The sequence below is a fragment of the Triticum aestivum genome, chromosome 3D, assembly GCF_018294505.1.
Source record: "Triticum aestivum cultivar Chinese Spring chromosome 3D, IWGSC CS RefSeq v2.1, whole genome shotgun sequence".
Classification (NCBI taxonomy): Eukaryota; Viridiplantae; Streptophyta; class Magnoliopsida; order Poales; family Poaceae; genus Triticum; species Triticum aestivum.
Window position 1 is genome coordinate 38855941 of NC_057802.1, and position 16874 is coordinate 38872814.

Sequence of the window (16874 nt, forward strand, 5' to 3'; positions counted from 1 at the left end):
CTGATGTGCTTTGGGTGTCCCCCTGCCCCCGTATATAAAGGAGGGGAGGAGGAGGCTAGCCACCAAGGGGCGCGCCAGGGAGAGGGGAGTCCTACTAGGACTCCAGTCCTAGTAGGATTCGCCCCCCTTTTTCCTTCTCCCGGAGGGGGAAAGGGGGAAAGGAGAGGGAGTAGGAGAAGGAAAGGGGGGCGCCGCCCCCTTCCCTAATCCAATTCGTCCTCCTCCTTTGTGGGGGCGTAACAGCCCCTTGTGGGCTGGTTAGCCTCCCTCCTATGGCCCATATGGCCTATATCTTTCCCCCGGGGGGTTCCGGTAACCCCTCCGGTACTCCGGTATGTACCCAATACACTCTGGAACCCTTCTGGTGTCCGGATACTACGTTCCAATATATCAATCTTCACCTCTCGACAATTTTGAGAGTCCTTGTCATGTCCGTGATCTCATCCGGGACTCCGAACAAACTTTGGTCACCAAAACACATAACTCGTAACACAAATCGTCATCGAACGTTAAGCGTGCGGACCCTACGGGTTCAAGAACTATGTAGTCATGACCGAGACACATCTCCCGTTAATAACCAACAACGGAACCTTGATACGTCTCCTTCGTATCTACTTTTCCAAACACTTTTGCCCTTGTTTTGGACTCTAACATGCATGATTTGAATAGAACTAACCCGGACTGACGCTGTTTTCAGTAGACTTTCCATGGTGTTATTTATGTGCAGAAACAAAAGTTCTCGGAATGACCTGAAACTCCACGGAACTTATTTTTGGAAAATATTAAAAATATTGGTGAAAGAATCAAGGCCAGGGGGCCCACCACCTATCCACAAGGGTGGGGGCGCACCTGCCCCCCTGGGCGCGCCCCCCTGCCTCGTGGGCCCCCTGTTGCTCCACCGACCTCAACTCCAAATCCATATATTCGTGTTCGGGGAGAAAAAAATCAGAGAGAAGGATTCCATCGGGAGGGCTGATCTGGAGTCCGTCTGGGGCTCCGGAGAGGGGAATCCGTCGCCATCGTCATCATCAACCATCCTCCGTCACCAATTTCATGATGCTCACCGCCGTGCGTGAGTAATTCCATCATAGGCTTGCTGGACGGTGATGGGTTGGATGAGATTTATCATGTACTCGAGTTAGTTTTGTTAGGGTTTGATCCCTAGTATCCACTATGTTCTGAGATTGATGTTGCTATGACTTTGCTATGCTTAATTCTTGTCACTAGGGCCCGAGTGCCATGATTTCAGATATGAACCTATTATGTTTTCATGAATATATGTGAGTTCTTGATCCTATCTTGCAAGTCTATAGTCACCTACTATGTGTTATGATCCGGCAACCTCGAAGTGACAATAATCGGGACCACTCCCGGTGATGACCATAGTTTGAGGAGTTCATGTATTCACTATGTGTTAATGCTTTGGTCCGGTACTCTATTAAAAGGAGGCCTTAATATCCCTTAGTTTCCACTAGGACCCCGCTGCCACGGGAGGTAGGACAAAAGATGTCATGCAAGTTCTTTTCCATAAGCACGTATGACTATATTCGGAATACATGCCTACATTACATTGATGAATTGGAGCTAGTTCTGTGTCACCCTATGTTATGACTGTTACATGATGAACCGCATCCGGCATAATTCTCCATCACCGATCCAATGCCTACGAGCTTTTCACATATTGTTCTTCGCTTATTTACTTTTCTGTTGCTACTGTTACAATCACTACAAAACCCAAAAATATTACTTTTGCTATCGTTACCGTTACTCCCATATTACTTTGCTACTAAATACTTTGCTGCAGATATTAAGTTATCCAGGTGTGGTTGAATTGACAACTCAACTGCTAATACTTGAGAATATTCCTTGGCTCCCCTTGTGTCGAATCAATAAATTTGGGTTGAATACTCTACCCTCGAAAACTGTTGCGATCCCCTATACTTGTGGGTTATCAAGACTATTTTCTGGCGCCGTTGCCGGGGAGCATAGCTCTATTCTTTGAGTCACTTGGGATTTATATCTACTGGTCACTATGAAGAACTTGAAAGACGCAAAAACAAAAATTTATCCCTCAACTACGAGGGGAGGTAAGGAACTGCCATCTAGCTCTGCACTTGATTCACCTTCTGTTTTGAGTAAGCTTGCGACACCTAAACCCGCTTCTACTATTAATTCTGATATGTCGCATGTTATTGATGATGCCACTTCTGCTATGCATGATACTTATGATGAAATTACTTCTATGCTTGATACTACTGTGCCACTTGGTGAATTTCTTGATGAACAACTTGCTAGGGCTAGAGAGAATGAAATTATTGAAACTGATAATATTGATGAAAGTGATGATGAAGACTCTCCCCCTAATATATATGAATTACCTGTTGTTCCTGAGGGTTATGTTATGGATGAAGAAGCTGATAGAGCTATTTTTGCTTGTAATGATAGATATGATCTTAAGAAGTTATTAGCTAAATGGAAGCAACAATCTCTTAATGCTAGAATGAAACCTGACCCTGCTTCTGCTACTTCACCTATCTGTGTTACTGATAAGGATTATGAATTCTCTGTTGATCCTGATATAATTACTTTGGTTGAATATGATCCTTTTTATGGCTATGAATCTGAAACTGTTGTGGCACACCTTACTAAATTAAATGATATAGCCACCCTGTTCACTAATGCTGAGAGAACTCGCTACTTTTATATCCTTAAAATATTTCCGTTCTCATTAAAGAGTGATGCTAAGATATGGTTTAATTCTCTTGATCCTGGTTGTGTGCGTAGTCCCCAGGATATGATTTATTACTTCTTTGCTAAATATTTCCCTGCTCATAAGAAACAAGCTGCCTTAAGGGAAATATATAATTTTGTGCAAATTGAAGAAGAGAGTCTCCCACAAGCTTGGGGGAGGCTTCTCCAATTACTTAATGCTTTGCCTGATCATCCTCTCAAGAAAAATGAAATACTTGATATCTTTTATAATGGACTAACCGATGCTTCCAGAGATTACCTGGATAGTTGTGCTGGTTCTGTTTTCACGGAAAGAACACCGGATGAAGCTGAAATTCTGTTGAATAATATGTTGACCAATGAAAATAATTGGACACTACCTGAGCCTATTCCTAAACCAACTCCGAAGAAGAGGGGTGTTCTATTTCTCAGTCCTGAAGATATGCAAGAGGCAAAGAAATCTATGAAAGAAAAAGGTATTAAAGCCGAAGATGTTAAGAATTTACCTCCTATTGAAGAAATACATAGTCTCAATTTACCGCCTGTTGAAGAAACATATGATCTTAATCCATTACCTATTGAAGAAACTCATGGTCTTGATAACCCAACACAGGTAGTAAAGGTAAATTCTCTTTATAGATTTGATGAAGGTGATATTCCTCGTTATAAGTCTGCTAGACAATGCTTAGTTTGACAATTTTATTGTTAAACAAGAAAACTTCAATGCTTATATTGGTAGACAATTGAGATACAATTCCGATACGCTTGAACACTTGGGTGATTATATGTCTAGAGTTAAAGGTGAACTTAAACTCATTAGTAAACATGCTTCTATGGTTACCACTCAAGTAGAACAAGTACTTAAAGCTCAAAATGATTTGCTCAATGAAATGAACAATAAGAATAATGACTATGCTGTTAGAGTGGCTACTAGAACTGGTAAAATGGCTCAGGAACCTTTGTATCCTGAAGGCCACCCTAAGAGAATTGAGAAAGATTCTCAAAGAAATAATTTAGATGCACCTAGTCCTTCTAAAAAGAAGAAAAAGACAAATGATAGGACTTTGCATGCTTCTAGTGAACCTATTACTGAACCACTGGGAATCCAAATGATATTTCTATTTCTGATGCTGAAACACAATCAGGTAATGAACATGAACCTAGTGAAAATGGTAATGATAATGTTCATGATGATGCTCAACCTAGTAATGATAATGATGTAGAAATCGAACCTGCTGTTGATCTTGATAACACACAATCAAGAATCAACGTTACGATAAGAAATACTTTGTTGGTAGGAAACATGGTAAAGAAAGAGAACCATGGGTTCAGAAACCCATGCCTTTTCCTCCCAAACCATCCAAGAAAAAGGATGATGAGGATTTTGAGCGCTTTGCTGAAATGATTAGACCCATCTTTTTGCGTATGCGATTAGCTGATATGCTCGAAATGAATCCTTATGCTAAGTACATGAAAGAAATTGTCACTAATAAAAGAAAGATACCGAAAGCTGAAATTTCCACCATGCTTGCTAATTATACTTTCAAGGGTGGAATACCAAAGAAACTTGCAGATCCAGGAGTACCAACTATACCATGCTCCATTAAAAGAAACTATGTTAGAACTGCTTTATGTGATCTTGGAGCCGGTGTCAGTGTTATGCCTCTCTCTTTATATCGTAGACTTGATTTGAATAAGTTGACACCTACTGAAATATCTTTGCAAATGGATGATAAATCAACTGCTATACCTGTCGGTATTTGCAAGGATGTGCCTGTTGTGGTTGCAAACGTTACTATTTTAACAGACTTTGTTATTCTTGATATTCCCGAGGACGATAGTATGTCTATTATTCTGGGAAGACATTTTTTGAATATTGCAGGGGCTGTTATTGATTGCAACAAGGGCAATGTCACTTTTCATGTTAATGGTAATGAGCATACGGTACACTTTCCGAGGAAACAACCTCAGGTCCACAGTATCAACTCTATTGGAAAAATTCCATCGATTATTTTTGGAGGTTTTGAATTTCCTTTACCTACTGTCAAGAAGAAATATGATATTCTTATTATTGGGGATGTGCATATCCCCGTTGAGGTAACATAGTGTTATTCGAAATTTCTCCGGTTCCATGTTATTCGGAATGAGTTTGTTAACAAGAATTGATCAACCTTGTTAGTGGATTCCTTTTGATGAGCATCAGATGGATGAAACTAGAAGGCGCAACCTTCTGTACCCTCTCTCTACTTTCTATTATTTAGTTGAAATAAAGTAAAAATAGTATTTTTCTGTCTGTTTTCTGATTTATCCGTGCAATATAAAAATACCCCGAAAATAAAAGTTCTCCAAATGCCCCGAAATTGAAATATGATTTTTTCTGGAATATTTGAGAATATCTGGCACTGAGAACACAGCAGGGGGAGCAAGCACCTGGCCACGAGGGTCCAGGGCGCGCCCACCCCTACAGGGTGCTTCCCCCCTGCCTCGTGGGCCCACGGTAGCCCCCCTCCACTTATTCCTGCCACCACACACTTCTTCTTCCTCCCAAAAAAATCACCATCCAGCTCAAGCACGAGTTCTAGCTCATTTTGCTGTGATTTTCGATCTCCTTGCTCAAAGCACCTCTCACAAAACTGCTTGGGGGGATTGTTCCTTGGTATGTGACTCCTCCATTGCTCCAATTAGTTTTTGTTCTAGTGCTCTATTCATTGCAAATTTGTGCTGCCTAGGTGACCATGTTCTTGAGCTTGCATGTCAAATTTATATGGTTCCAAGTAGTTCTAATGCATGATATAGGCTCTAGGCACTAGTAGGAGTAGTTGCTATCAATTTTATTGAGCTTGGTTCACTTTTATTTGAAGTTACTAAAAATTTCAGAATTTTTCAGAAAATAATGAAGAGATTTTTCAGGGGCTCATCGAGCCGAAGCTCGAAGGAAAAGCAAAGTGAGGAAGCAGAGAGGCCCAAATATAATCTGCCTCGCACCGCGGAGGTTCGGCCGTGTGAATGGCCTTCCAATGATTTCCTGAGAGCAGCCGGGATTTATGATGACTTTTATGAATTGGCTGAGAATGCAGGCCTCACCGACTTCCTCCGCGATCAACGCGAACAGTATCTCTTACTCACCAACACTTTTGTGCAGAACTTCTACTATTATCCTAAGGAATCACCTCCTTCAGTAGAGTTTCATTTATATGATATGGTTAAGAAGATGTCACTAGAAGAATTTTGCATGGTTTGCAAAATACCTTTTGAGGGTAGTTTAGAGGAACCACATCGTAAAGATGTGGACGGGTTTATTGACACTATTACTGTAGGGGAAACTAGGAAGGTTTCCGATGCAAGAATCACTAGCATACATTTTCCTGTTTTACGCTACTTTGCAATATTTGATAGTCGTTGCTTAATTGGTCGCGGAAACTGTGGAAACCTTAGTGTTCCTGATATTATTATTTTGTTCCATGGTTTATTCCGCAATGACTCTGTTAGTATGGGCGGTATTATTGCCAAACGGTTAAGTCTAAACCGTACAAAGGGCCCCATCTTTGTAGGTGTTTATGCTTCAGGCCTTGCTGCATATTATAACATACCTATTAGGCACTATGAAAAAGAAGAAAAATTGCTGCCCACTGTTTATTTAGATTATAAGAGTATGGTAGCGCATGATTTTATTGTTAAGAATAGGGAAAGGGCGCTTAAATACAAATTGTTCTTTGATAAACATCACCCTGAGACTATTACTTTGCCTGCTCCTTCCTTGTTTGACTTATCTACAGGCCAGTATCTCGTTCCGTTGGCGGCCATTCACGCCTACCGGAACCCTACATCAGCCACAGAGCCATTGTCGGAACCACAATTTGATCCTCCACGATAGTCTAACTACCAGTGGGATCCGGAGATGATTGCCAACCAGTGGCAATCAGGGGCTTCTTCATCTCAGTACGACCCCAACTACAACTTTGGATATCCGCCAGGCCATCTGTGGCAATAGACCAACTTAGGCCAAAAGCCTAAGCTTGGGGGAGTACGTATTTCCCACCGACATTACATTTATGTTTACACACTCATTGCTAGATGTCGGTGCTCATACTTTTTCACTGTAATATCCATGCTAGTTTATTTTCCTTTTTATGCTTTCTTCTTGTGTGTTTGATAAATCTTAAGAAAAACAAAAAACATAGTAATAGCTTTTAGTTAGTTTACTTTTCATACTGTAATAGAATAATTAAAAGAAAACCCAAAAAAATTTCCTATTCTTCTTTTGCTTGTTGGGAGCTTTCCCGTGTAAATAAGTTTTATTTCTTTTCTTTTCTTTGGGGGTCGATAGGAAAAGACCATAATAAAATTGTTGAAGTGGCTCTTATATGTAGTATTGTTGATTTAACCGAGAGCCCATATTTCCTTGTCTTCTCCTGTTTATTGAATGCTTGCAGATTCCAGCTTAGTCCAATGTACGTGCACTCTTATTATTTTCACATCGTTCGGTCGTGCAAGTGAAAGGCAATTATGACGATATATGATGGACTGATTGAGATGAGAGAAGCTGGTATGAACTCGACCTCTCTTGCTTTTGTAAATATGATTAGTTCATCGTTCCTGATTCAGCCTATTATGAATAAACATGTTTGCAATGACAATTAGAGATCATAGTTGCTTGTGCCATGCTTGATTAGCTATGAGTTATAATGGTTTACCTTGCGTGCCAACATGCTATTAAAATGGTTGTGATGTGGTATAGTGGGGTGGTATCCTCCTTTGAATGATTCAAGTGACTTGACTTGGCACATGTTCACGCATGTAGTTGAAACAAATCAACATAGCCTTCACGATATTTATGTTCATGGTGGATTATATCCTACTCATGCTTGCACTCAATGTTTATTAATTTTAATGCATGTTCATGACTGTTGTCGCTCTCTAGTTGGTCGCTTCCCAGTCTTTTGCTAGCCTTCACTTGTACTAAGCGGGAATACTGCTTGTGAATCCAATCCGTTAAACCCCAAAAGTTATTCCATATGAGTCCACTATACCTTCCTATATGCGGTATCTACCAGCTGTTCCAAGTAAATTTGTACGTGCCAAACTCTAAACCTTCAAATGAAATTCTGTTTTGTATGCTCGAATAGCTCATGTATCAACTAGGGCTGTCCGTATCTTCCATGCTAGGCGGGTTATTCTCAAGAGGAGTGGACTCCGCTCCTCACTCACGAGAAAATGGCTGGTCACCGGGATGCCCAGTCCCATGCTTTATGCAAACTAAATCAAAATAATTGCAAACAAAACTCTCCCGGGGCTGTTGCTAGTTGGAGGCACTCGTTGTTTCGAGCAAGCCATGGATTGATGCTTGTTGGTGGAGGGGGAGTATAAAATTTACCATTCTATTTGGGAACCACCTATAATGTGCGTAGCATGGAAGATATCGCCATCTCTTGGTTGTTATGTTGACAATGAAAGTATGCCGCTCAAAATATTATTTATCTCTACTTTAAAATCGAGCTCTGGAACCTCTACAAATCCCTGCTTCCCTCTGCGAAGGGCCTATCTATTTACTTTTATGTCGAGTCATCACCCTCTTATTAAAAAGCACCAGCTGGAGAGCACGGCTGTCATTTGCATCCATTACTATTTATTTATATTGGGTATGACTATGACTGGACCTCTTTTACCATGAATTACAATGTTTAGTCAGTCCTTGATCTTTAAAGGTGCTCTGCATTTATGTTTTGCGGTCTCAGAAAGGGCTAGCGAGATACCATCTTGTTATATCATATCATGATTGTTTTGAGAAAGTGTTGTCATCCGAGATTTATTATTATTGCTCGCTAGTTGATTATGCCATTGATATGAGTAAATATGAGACCTAAGAGTTATTGTGAATATGGTTAGTTATGATCTTTGCTGAAAACTTGAATGTTGGCTTTACATATTTACAACAACAAGAGCAAATAGAGTTTGTAAAAGTTTTCCTTTATCACTTTCAGTTTATCAACTGAATTGCTTGAGGACAAGCAAACGTTTAAGCTTGGGGGAGTTGATACGTCTCCGTCGTATCTACTTTTCCAAACACTTTTGCCCTTGTTTTGGACTCTAACTTGCATGATTTGAATAGAACTAACCCGGACTGGCGCTGTTTTCAGCAGACTTTCCATGGTGTTATTTATGTGCAGAAACAAAAGTTCTCGGAATGACCTAAAACTCCACGGAACTTATTTTTGGAAAATATTAAAAATATTGGCGAAAGAATCAAGGCCAGGGGGCCCACCACCTGTCCACGAGGGTGGGGGGCACGCCCCCTACCTCGTGGCCCCCCTATTGCTCCACCGACCTCAACTCCAACTCCATATATTCATGTTTGGGAGAAAAAAAATCAGAGAGAAGGATTCATCGCGTTTTACGATACGGAGCCGCCAAGCCCTAAACTCTCTCGGGAGGGCTGATCTGGAGTCCGTTCGGGGCTCCGGAGAGGAGAATCCGTCGCCATCGTCATCATCAACCATCCTCCATCACCAATTTCATGATGCTCACCGCCGTGCGTGAGTAATTCCATCGTAGGCTTGCTGGACGGTGATGGGTTGGATGAGATTTATCATGTACTCGAGTTAGTTTTGTTAGGGTTTCATCCCTAGTATCCACTATGTTCTGAGATTGATGTTGCTATGACTTTGCTATGCTTAATGCTTGTCACTAGGGCCCGAGTGCCATGATTTCAGATCTGAACCTATTATGTTTTCATGAATATATGTGAGTTCTTGATCCTATCTTGCAAGACTATAGTCACCTACTATGTGTTATGATCCGACAACCCCGAAGTGACAATAATCGGGACCACTCCCGGTGATGACCATAGTTTGAGGAGTTCATGTATTCACTATGTGTTAATGCTTTGGTCCGGTACTCTATTAAAAGGAGGCCTTAATATCCCTTAGTTTCCGCTAGGACCCCGCTGCCACGGGAGGGTAGGACAAAAGATGTCATGCAAGTTCTTTTCCATATGCACGTATGACTTTATTCGGAATACATGCCTACATTACGTTGATGAATTGGAGCTAGTTCTATGTCACCCTATGTTATGACTGTTACATGATGAACCGCATCCTGCATAATTCTCCATCACTGATCCAATGCCTACGAGCTTTTCACATATTGTTCTTCGCTTATTTACTTTTCCGTTGCTACTGTACAATCACTACAAAACCCAAAAATATTACTTTTGCTATCGTTACCGTTACTTCCATATTACTTTGCTACTAAATACTTTGCTGCAGATATTAAGTTATCCAGGTGTGGTTGAATTGACAACTCAACTGCTAATACTTGATAATATTCTTTGGCTCCCCTTGTGTCGAATCAATAAATTTGGGTTGAATACTCTACCCTCGAAAACTGTTGCGATCCCCTATACTTGTGGGTTATCAAACCTAGATCCTCATATTGGTTCCTACATATTCTACGAAGATCATTATCGGTCGTACCGTAATGACAACACATGTTATTCCCTTTGTCATCGGTATGTTACTTGCCCGAGATTCGATCGTCGGTATCATCATACCTAGTTCAATCTCGTTACCGGAAAGTCTCTTTACTCGTTCCGTAATGCATCATCCCGCATCTAACTCATTAGTCACATTGCTTGCAAGGCTTATAATCTTGAGGGCCTAGAGATACCTCTCCGATACTCGGACTGACAAATCCTAATCTTGATATATGCCCACCCAACAAACACCTTCGGAGACACCTGTAGAGCATCTTTATAATCACCCAGTTACGTTGTGACGTTTGATAGCACACAAGGTGTTCCTACGGTATTAGGGAGTTGCATAATCTCATAGTCAGAGGAATATGCATAAATCATGAAGAAAGCAATAGCAATAAAACTTAACGATCATTATGCTAAGCTAATGGATGGGTCTTGTCCATCACATAATTCTCCTAATGATGTGATCCCATTCATCAAATGACAACACATGTCTATGGTCAGGAAACTTAACCATCTTTGATTAACGAGCTAGGTTAGTAGAGGCATACCAGGGACACTATGTTTTGTCTACGTATTCACACATGTATCAAGTTTTCGGTTAATACAATTCTAGCATGAATAATAAACATTTATCATGATATAAGGAAATATAAATAACAACTTTATTATTGACTCTAGGGCATATTTCCTTCAGGAGATGGAAAGGGGAAGGAGGAAAGCAAAAAGGGAATAGGATTCCCCCTTTCCCCTCTTCCCTTCCTACTCTGAATAGGAATAGGAAAGGGGGGAGGCCGAATTGGAAGGACCCCAGGATTCCTCCTATTTGGGGCGCCCCCTTGGCTGCCTCTCCTCCCCTCCAACCTAGAACACACACCAACAATTGTTAGCCGTGTGCGGCGCCCCCTCCACAGTTTTACGCCTCCGGTCATATCTTCGTAGTGCTTAGGCAAAGCCTTGCGCGGATCACTTCACCATCACCGTCACCACGCCGTAGTGCTGACAGAACTCTCCCTCGACACTTTGCTGGATCAAGAGTTCGAAGGACGTCATTGAGCTGAACCTGTGCAGAACTCGGAGGTGTCGTACATTCGGTGCTTGATCGGTCGGAATGAGAAGAGGTTCGACTACATCAACCGCGTTGTCAAACGCTTCCGCTTTCGGTATATGAGGGTACGTGGACACACTCTCCCCCTCTCGTTGGTATGCATCTCCTAGATAGATCTTGCGTGAGCATAGGAATTTTTTTGAAATTGCATGCTACGTTTCCCAATGGTGGTATCAGAGCCAGGTCTATGCATAGATGATATGCACGAGTAGAACACAAAGAGTTGTGGGCGGTGATAGTCATACTGCTTACCACCAACATCTTATTTCGATTCGGTGGTATTGTTGGATGAAGCGGCCCAGACCAACCTTACATGACCACATTCATGAGACCGGTTCCAGCGACAGACATGCAACTAGTTTTGCATAAAGGTGACTGGCAGGTATCCATTTCTCCAACTTTAGTTCAACCGAATTTGACTACGACCGGTCCTTGTTGAAGGTTAAAACAGCAAACTTGACGAAACGCCATTGTGGTTTTGATGGATAGGTAAGAACAGTTCTTTCTGGAAGCCCGTAGCAGCCACGTAAAAGTTGCAACAACAAAGTAGAGGACGTCTAACTTGTTTTTGTAGGGCATGTTGTGATGTGATATGGTCAAGACATGTTGTGATATACGTTGTTGTATGAGATGATCATGTTTTGTAAAAGTTATCGGCAACTGGCAGGAGCCTTATGGTTGTCGCTTTATTGTATGAAATGCAAACGCCATGTAATTGCTTTACTTTATCACTATGCGTTAGCGATAGTTGTAGAAGCAATAGTTGGCGAGACGACCACGACGCTATGATGGAGATCAAGGTGTCAAGCCGGTGACGATGGAGATCATGACGGTGCTTTGGAGATGGAGATCAAAAGCACAAGATGATGATGGCCATATCGTGTCACATATTTTGATTGCAAGTGATGTTTATGTTTTATGCATCTTATTTTGCTTAGTACGACGGTAGCATTACAAGATGATCCCTTAACTAAATTTCAAGGTATAAGTGTTCTCCCTGAGTATGCACCGTTGCGAAAGTTCTTCGTGTTGAGACACCACGTGATGATCGGGTGTGATAGGCTCTACGTTCACATACAATGGGTGCAAGACAGTTTGGACATGCGGAATACTCGGGTTAAACTTGACGAGCCTAGCATGTATAGACATGGTCTCGGAACATTGGAGACCGAAAGGTCAAACATGAATCATATAGTAGATATGATCAACATAGAGATGTTCACCATGGATCACGTATCATTTACATTACTTGAGGGGCGTCTATCTAAGTGGGAGTTCTTAAGTAATTTGATTAATTAAACTTTAATTTATCATGTAATTAGTCCTGATAGTATTTGCAAATAATGTTGTAGATCAATAGCTCACGTTGAAGCTCCCCTATGTTTTTGATATGTTCCTAGAGAAAACTAAGTTGAAAGATGATAGTAGCAATGATGCGAACTGGGTCCGTGATCTAAGGATTATCCTCTTTGGTGCACAGAAGAATTATGTCCTTGATGCACCGCTAGGTGACAGACCTATTGCAGGAGCAGATGCAGATATTATGAACATTTGACAAAGCTCGGTATGATGACTACATAATAGTTTAGTGCACCATGCTTTATGGCTTAGAACCGGGACTTGAAAAATGTTTTGAATGCCACAGAGCATATGAGATGTTCCAAGGGCTGAAATTGGTATTTCAGACTTATGCCCATGTTGAGAGGTATGAGACCTCTGACAAGTACTTTGCCTACAAGATGGAGGAGAATAGCTCAACCAGTGACCATGTCCTTAGATTGTCTGGGTACTACAATCGCTTGAATCAAGTGGGAGTTAATCTTCCAGATAAGATAGTGATTGACAAAGTTCTCTAGTCACAATCACCAAGCTACTAGAACTTCGTGATGAGCTATAATATCCACGGGATGACGAAAATGATTCCCGAGCTCTTCACGATGCTGAAATCAACGATGGTAGAAATCAAGAAAGAGCATCAAGTGTTGATGGTTAACAAGACCACTAGTTTCAAGAAAAAGGGCAAGGGAAACAGAGGGAACTTCAAGAAGAATGGCAAGCAAGTTGCCGCTCCCGTGAAGAAGCCCAAATCTAGACCTAAGCCTGAAACTGAGTGCTTCTACTGCAAAGGGAATGGTCACTGGAAGCGGAACTACCCCAAATACTTGGCGGGTAAGAAGGATGGCAAAGTGAACAAAGGTATATTTGATACACATGTTATTGATGTGTACTTTACTAGTGTTCATAGTAACCCTAGGGTATTTGATACCGGTTCAGTTGCTAAGATTAGTAACTCAAAACAGGAGTTGCAAAATGAACAGAGACTAGTTAAGGACGAGGTGACGATTCCAAGGTTGATAAGATCACCACCGCACACTTCCTCTACCTTCGGGATTAGTGTTGGACCTAAATTAAATGTTATTTGGGGTTTGCGTTGAGCATGAATATGATTGGATCATGTTTATTGCAATACGGTTATTCATTTAAGTCAAAGAATAATTGTTGTTCTGTTTACATGAATAAAATCTTCTATGGTCATACACCCAATGTAAATGGTTTACTGAATCTCGATCGTAGTGATACACATATTCATAATATTGATGCCAAAAGATGCAAAGTTGATAATGATAGTGCGACATACTTGTGGCACTGCCGTTTAGGTCATATTGGTGTAAAGCGCATGAAGAAACTCCATGTAGATGGACTTTTGGAATCACTTGATTATGAATCATTTGATACTTGTGAACCATGCCTCATGGGCAAGATGCCTAAAACTCTGTTCTCCGGGACAATGGGGAGAGCTAATGACTTATTGGAAATAATACATACCAATGTATGTGGTCCGATGAGTGTTGAGGCTCACGGCGGGTATCGTTATTTTCGGACCTTCACAGATGATTTGAGCAGATATGGGTATATCTACTTGATGAAACAAGTCCGAAACATTTGAAAAGTTCAATGAATTTCAGAGTGGAGTGGAGAATCATCGTAACAAGAAAATAAAGTTTCTACGATCTGATCGCGGAGTCGAATATTTGAGTTACGAGTTTGGCCTTCATTTAAAACAATGTGGAATAGTATCACAACTCACGCCACCTGGAACACCACAGCGTAATGGTGTGTCCGAACGTCGTAACCGTACTTTATTAGATATGGTGCAATCTATGATGTCTCTTACCGATTTACCACTATCGTTTTGGGGTTATGCATTAGAGATAGCTGCATTCACGTTAAATAGGGCACCGTCTGAATTTGGTTGAGACGACACCGTATGAACTATGGTTTGGCAAGAAACCTAAGCTGTTGTTTCTTAAAGTTTGGGGTTGCGATGATTATATGAAAAAGCTTGAGCCTGATAAGCTCGAACCCAAATCGGAGAAGTGCATCTTCATAGGATACCCAAAATAAACTGTTGGGTACACCTTCTACCACAGATCCGAAGGCAAGATCTTTGTTGCTAAGAATGGATCCTTTCTATAGAAGGAGTTTCTCTCGAAAGAAGTGAGTGGGAGGAAAGTGGAACTTGATGAGGTAATTGTACCTTCTCTCGGATTGGAGAGTAGCACATCAGAGAAATCTATTCCCGTGATGCCTACACCAACTAGAGAGGAAGCTAATGATGATCACGAAACTTCAAATCAAGTTACTACCGAACCTCGTAGGTCAACCAGAGCATGTTCCACACCATAGTGGAACGCTAATCCTGTTCTGGGAGTTATGTTACTAGACCATGGCGAACCTACGAACTATGAAGAAGCTATGATGAGCCCAGATTCCAACAGATGGCTTGAGGCCATGAAATCTGACATAGGATCCATGTATGAGAACAAAGTGTGAACTTTGGTGGACTCACCCGATGATCGTCAAGCCATTGAGAATTAATGGATCTTCAAGAGGAAGATGGACGATGATGGTAGTGTTACTATCTACAAAGCTGGACTTGTCGCAAAAGGTTTTCGACAAGTTCAAGGTGTTGACTACGATGAGATTTTCTCACTTGTAGCGATGCTTAAGTCTGTCCGAATCATGTTAGCAATTGCCGCATTTTATGAAATCTGGCAAATGGATGTCAGAACTGCATTCCTTAATGGATTTCTTAAAGAAGAGTTGTATATGATGCAACCAAAAGGTTTTGTCGATCCTAAAGGTGCCAATAAAATGTGCAAGCTCCAGCGATCCATCTATGGACTGGTGCAAGCATCTCGGAGTTGGAATATATGCTTTGATGAGTTGATCAAAGCATATAGTTTTATACAGACTTGCGGTGAAGCCTGTATTTACAAGAAAGTGAGTGGGAGCACTACAACCTTTCTGATAAGTATATGTGAATGACATATTGTTGACCGGAAAAGATGTAGAATTTTTCGGAAAGCATAAAGGAGTGTTTGAAAGGAGTTTTTCATAGAAAGACCATGGTAAAGCTGCTTACATATTAGGCATCAAGATCTATAGAGATAGATCAAGACGCTTGATAAGACTTTCAATAAGTACATACCATGATAAGATTTTGAAGGAGTTCAAATTGCATCAGTCAAAGAATGAGTTCTTTCCTGAGTTGTAAGGTATGAAATTGAGTAAGACTCAAAACCCGACCACGGCAGAAGATTGAGAGAGAATGAAAGTCATTCCCTATGCCTCAGCCATAGGTTCTATAAAGTATGCCATGCTGGGTAACAAACCTGTTGTGTACCTTGCCTTGAATTTGGCAAGGGGGGTACAATAGTGATCCAGGAGTAGATCACTAGACAGCGGTCAAAATTATCCTTAGAGGACTAAGGAAATATTTCTCGGTTATGGAGGTTACAAAGAGTTCGTCGTAAAGAGTTACGTCAATGCAAGTTTTGACACTGATCTAGATGACTCCAAGTCTCAATCTTGATACGTATTGAACATGGGAGCAATTAGCTAGAGTAGCTCCATGCAGAGCATTGTAGACATAGAAATTTGCAAAATACATACATATCTGAATGTGGCAGACCCATTGACTAAACTTCTCTCACAAGCAAAACATGATCAAACCTTAGTACGCTTGGGTGTTAATCACATAGCGATGTGAACTAGATTATTGACTCTAGTAAACCCTTTGGTGTTGGACACATGGCCATGTGAACTATGGGTGTTAATCACATAAAGATGTGAACTATTGGTGTTAAATCACATGGCGATGTTGAAGGAAATATGCCCTAGAGGCAATAATAAAGTTGTTATTTATATTTCCTTATATCATGATAAATGTTTATTATTCATGCTAGAATTGTATTAACCGGAAACTTAGTACATGTGTGAATATATAGACAAAACATACTATCCCTAGTATGCCTCTACTTGACTAGCTCGTTAATCAAAGTTGGTTAAGTTTCCTAACCATAGACATGTGTTGTCATTTGATGAACGGGATCACATCATTAGAGAATGATGTGATGGACAAGACCCATCCGTTAGCTTAGCATAATGATCGTTAAGTTTTATTGCTATTGCTTTCTTCACGAGTTATACATATTCCTCTGACTATGAGATTATGCAACTCCCGAATACCGGAGGAACACCTTGTGTGCTATCAAACGT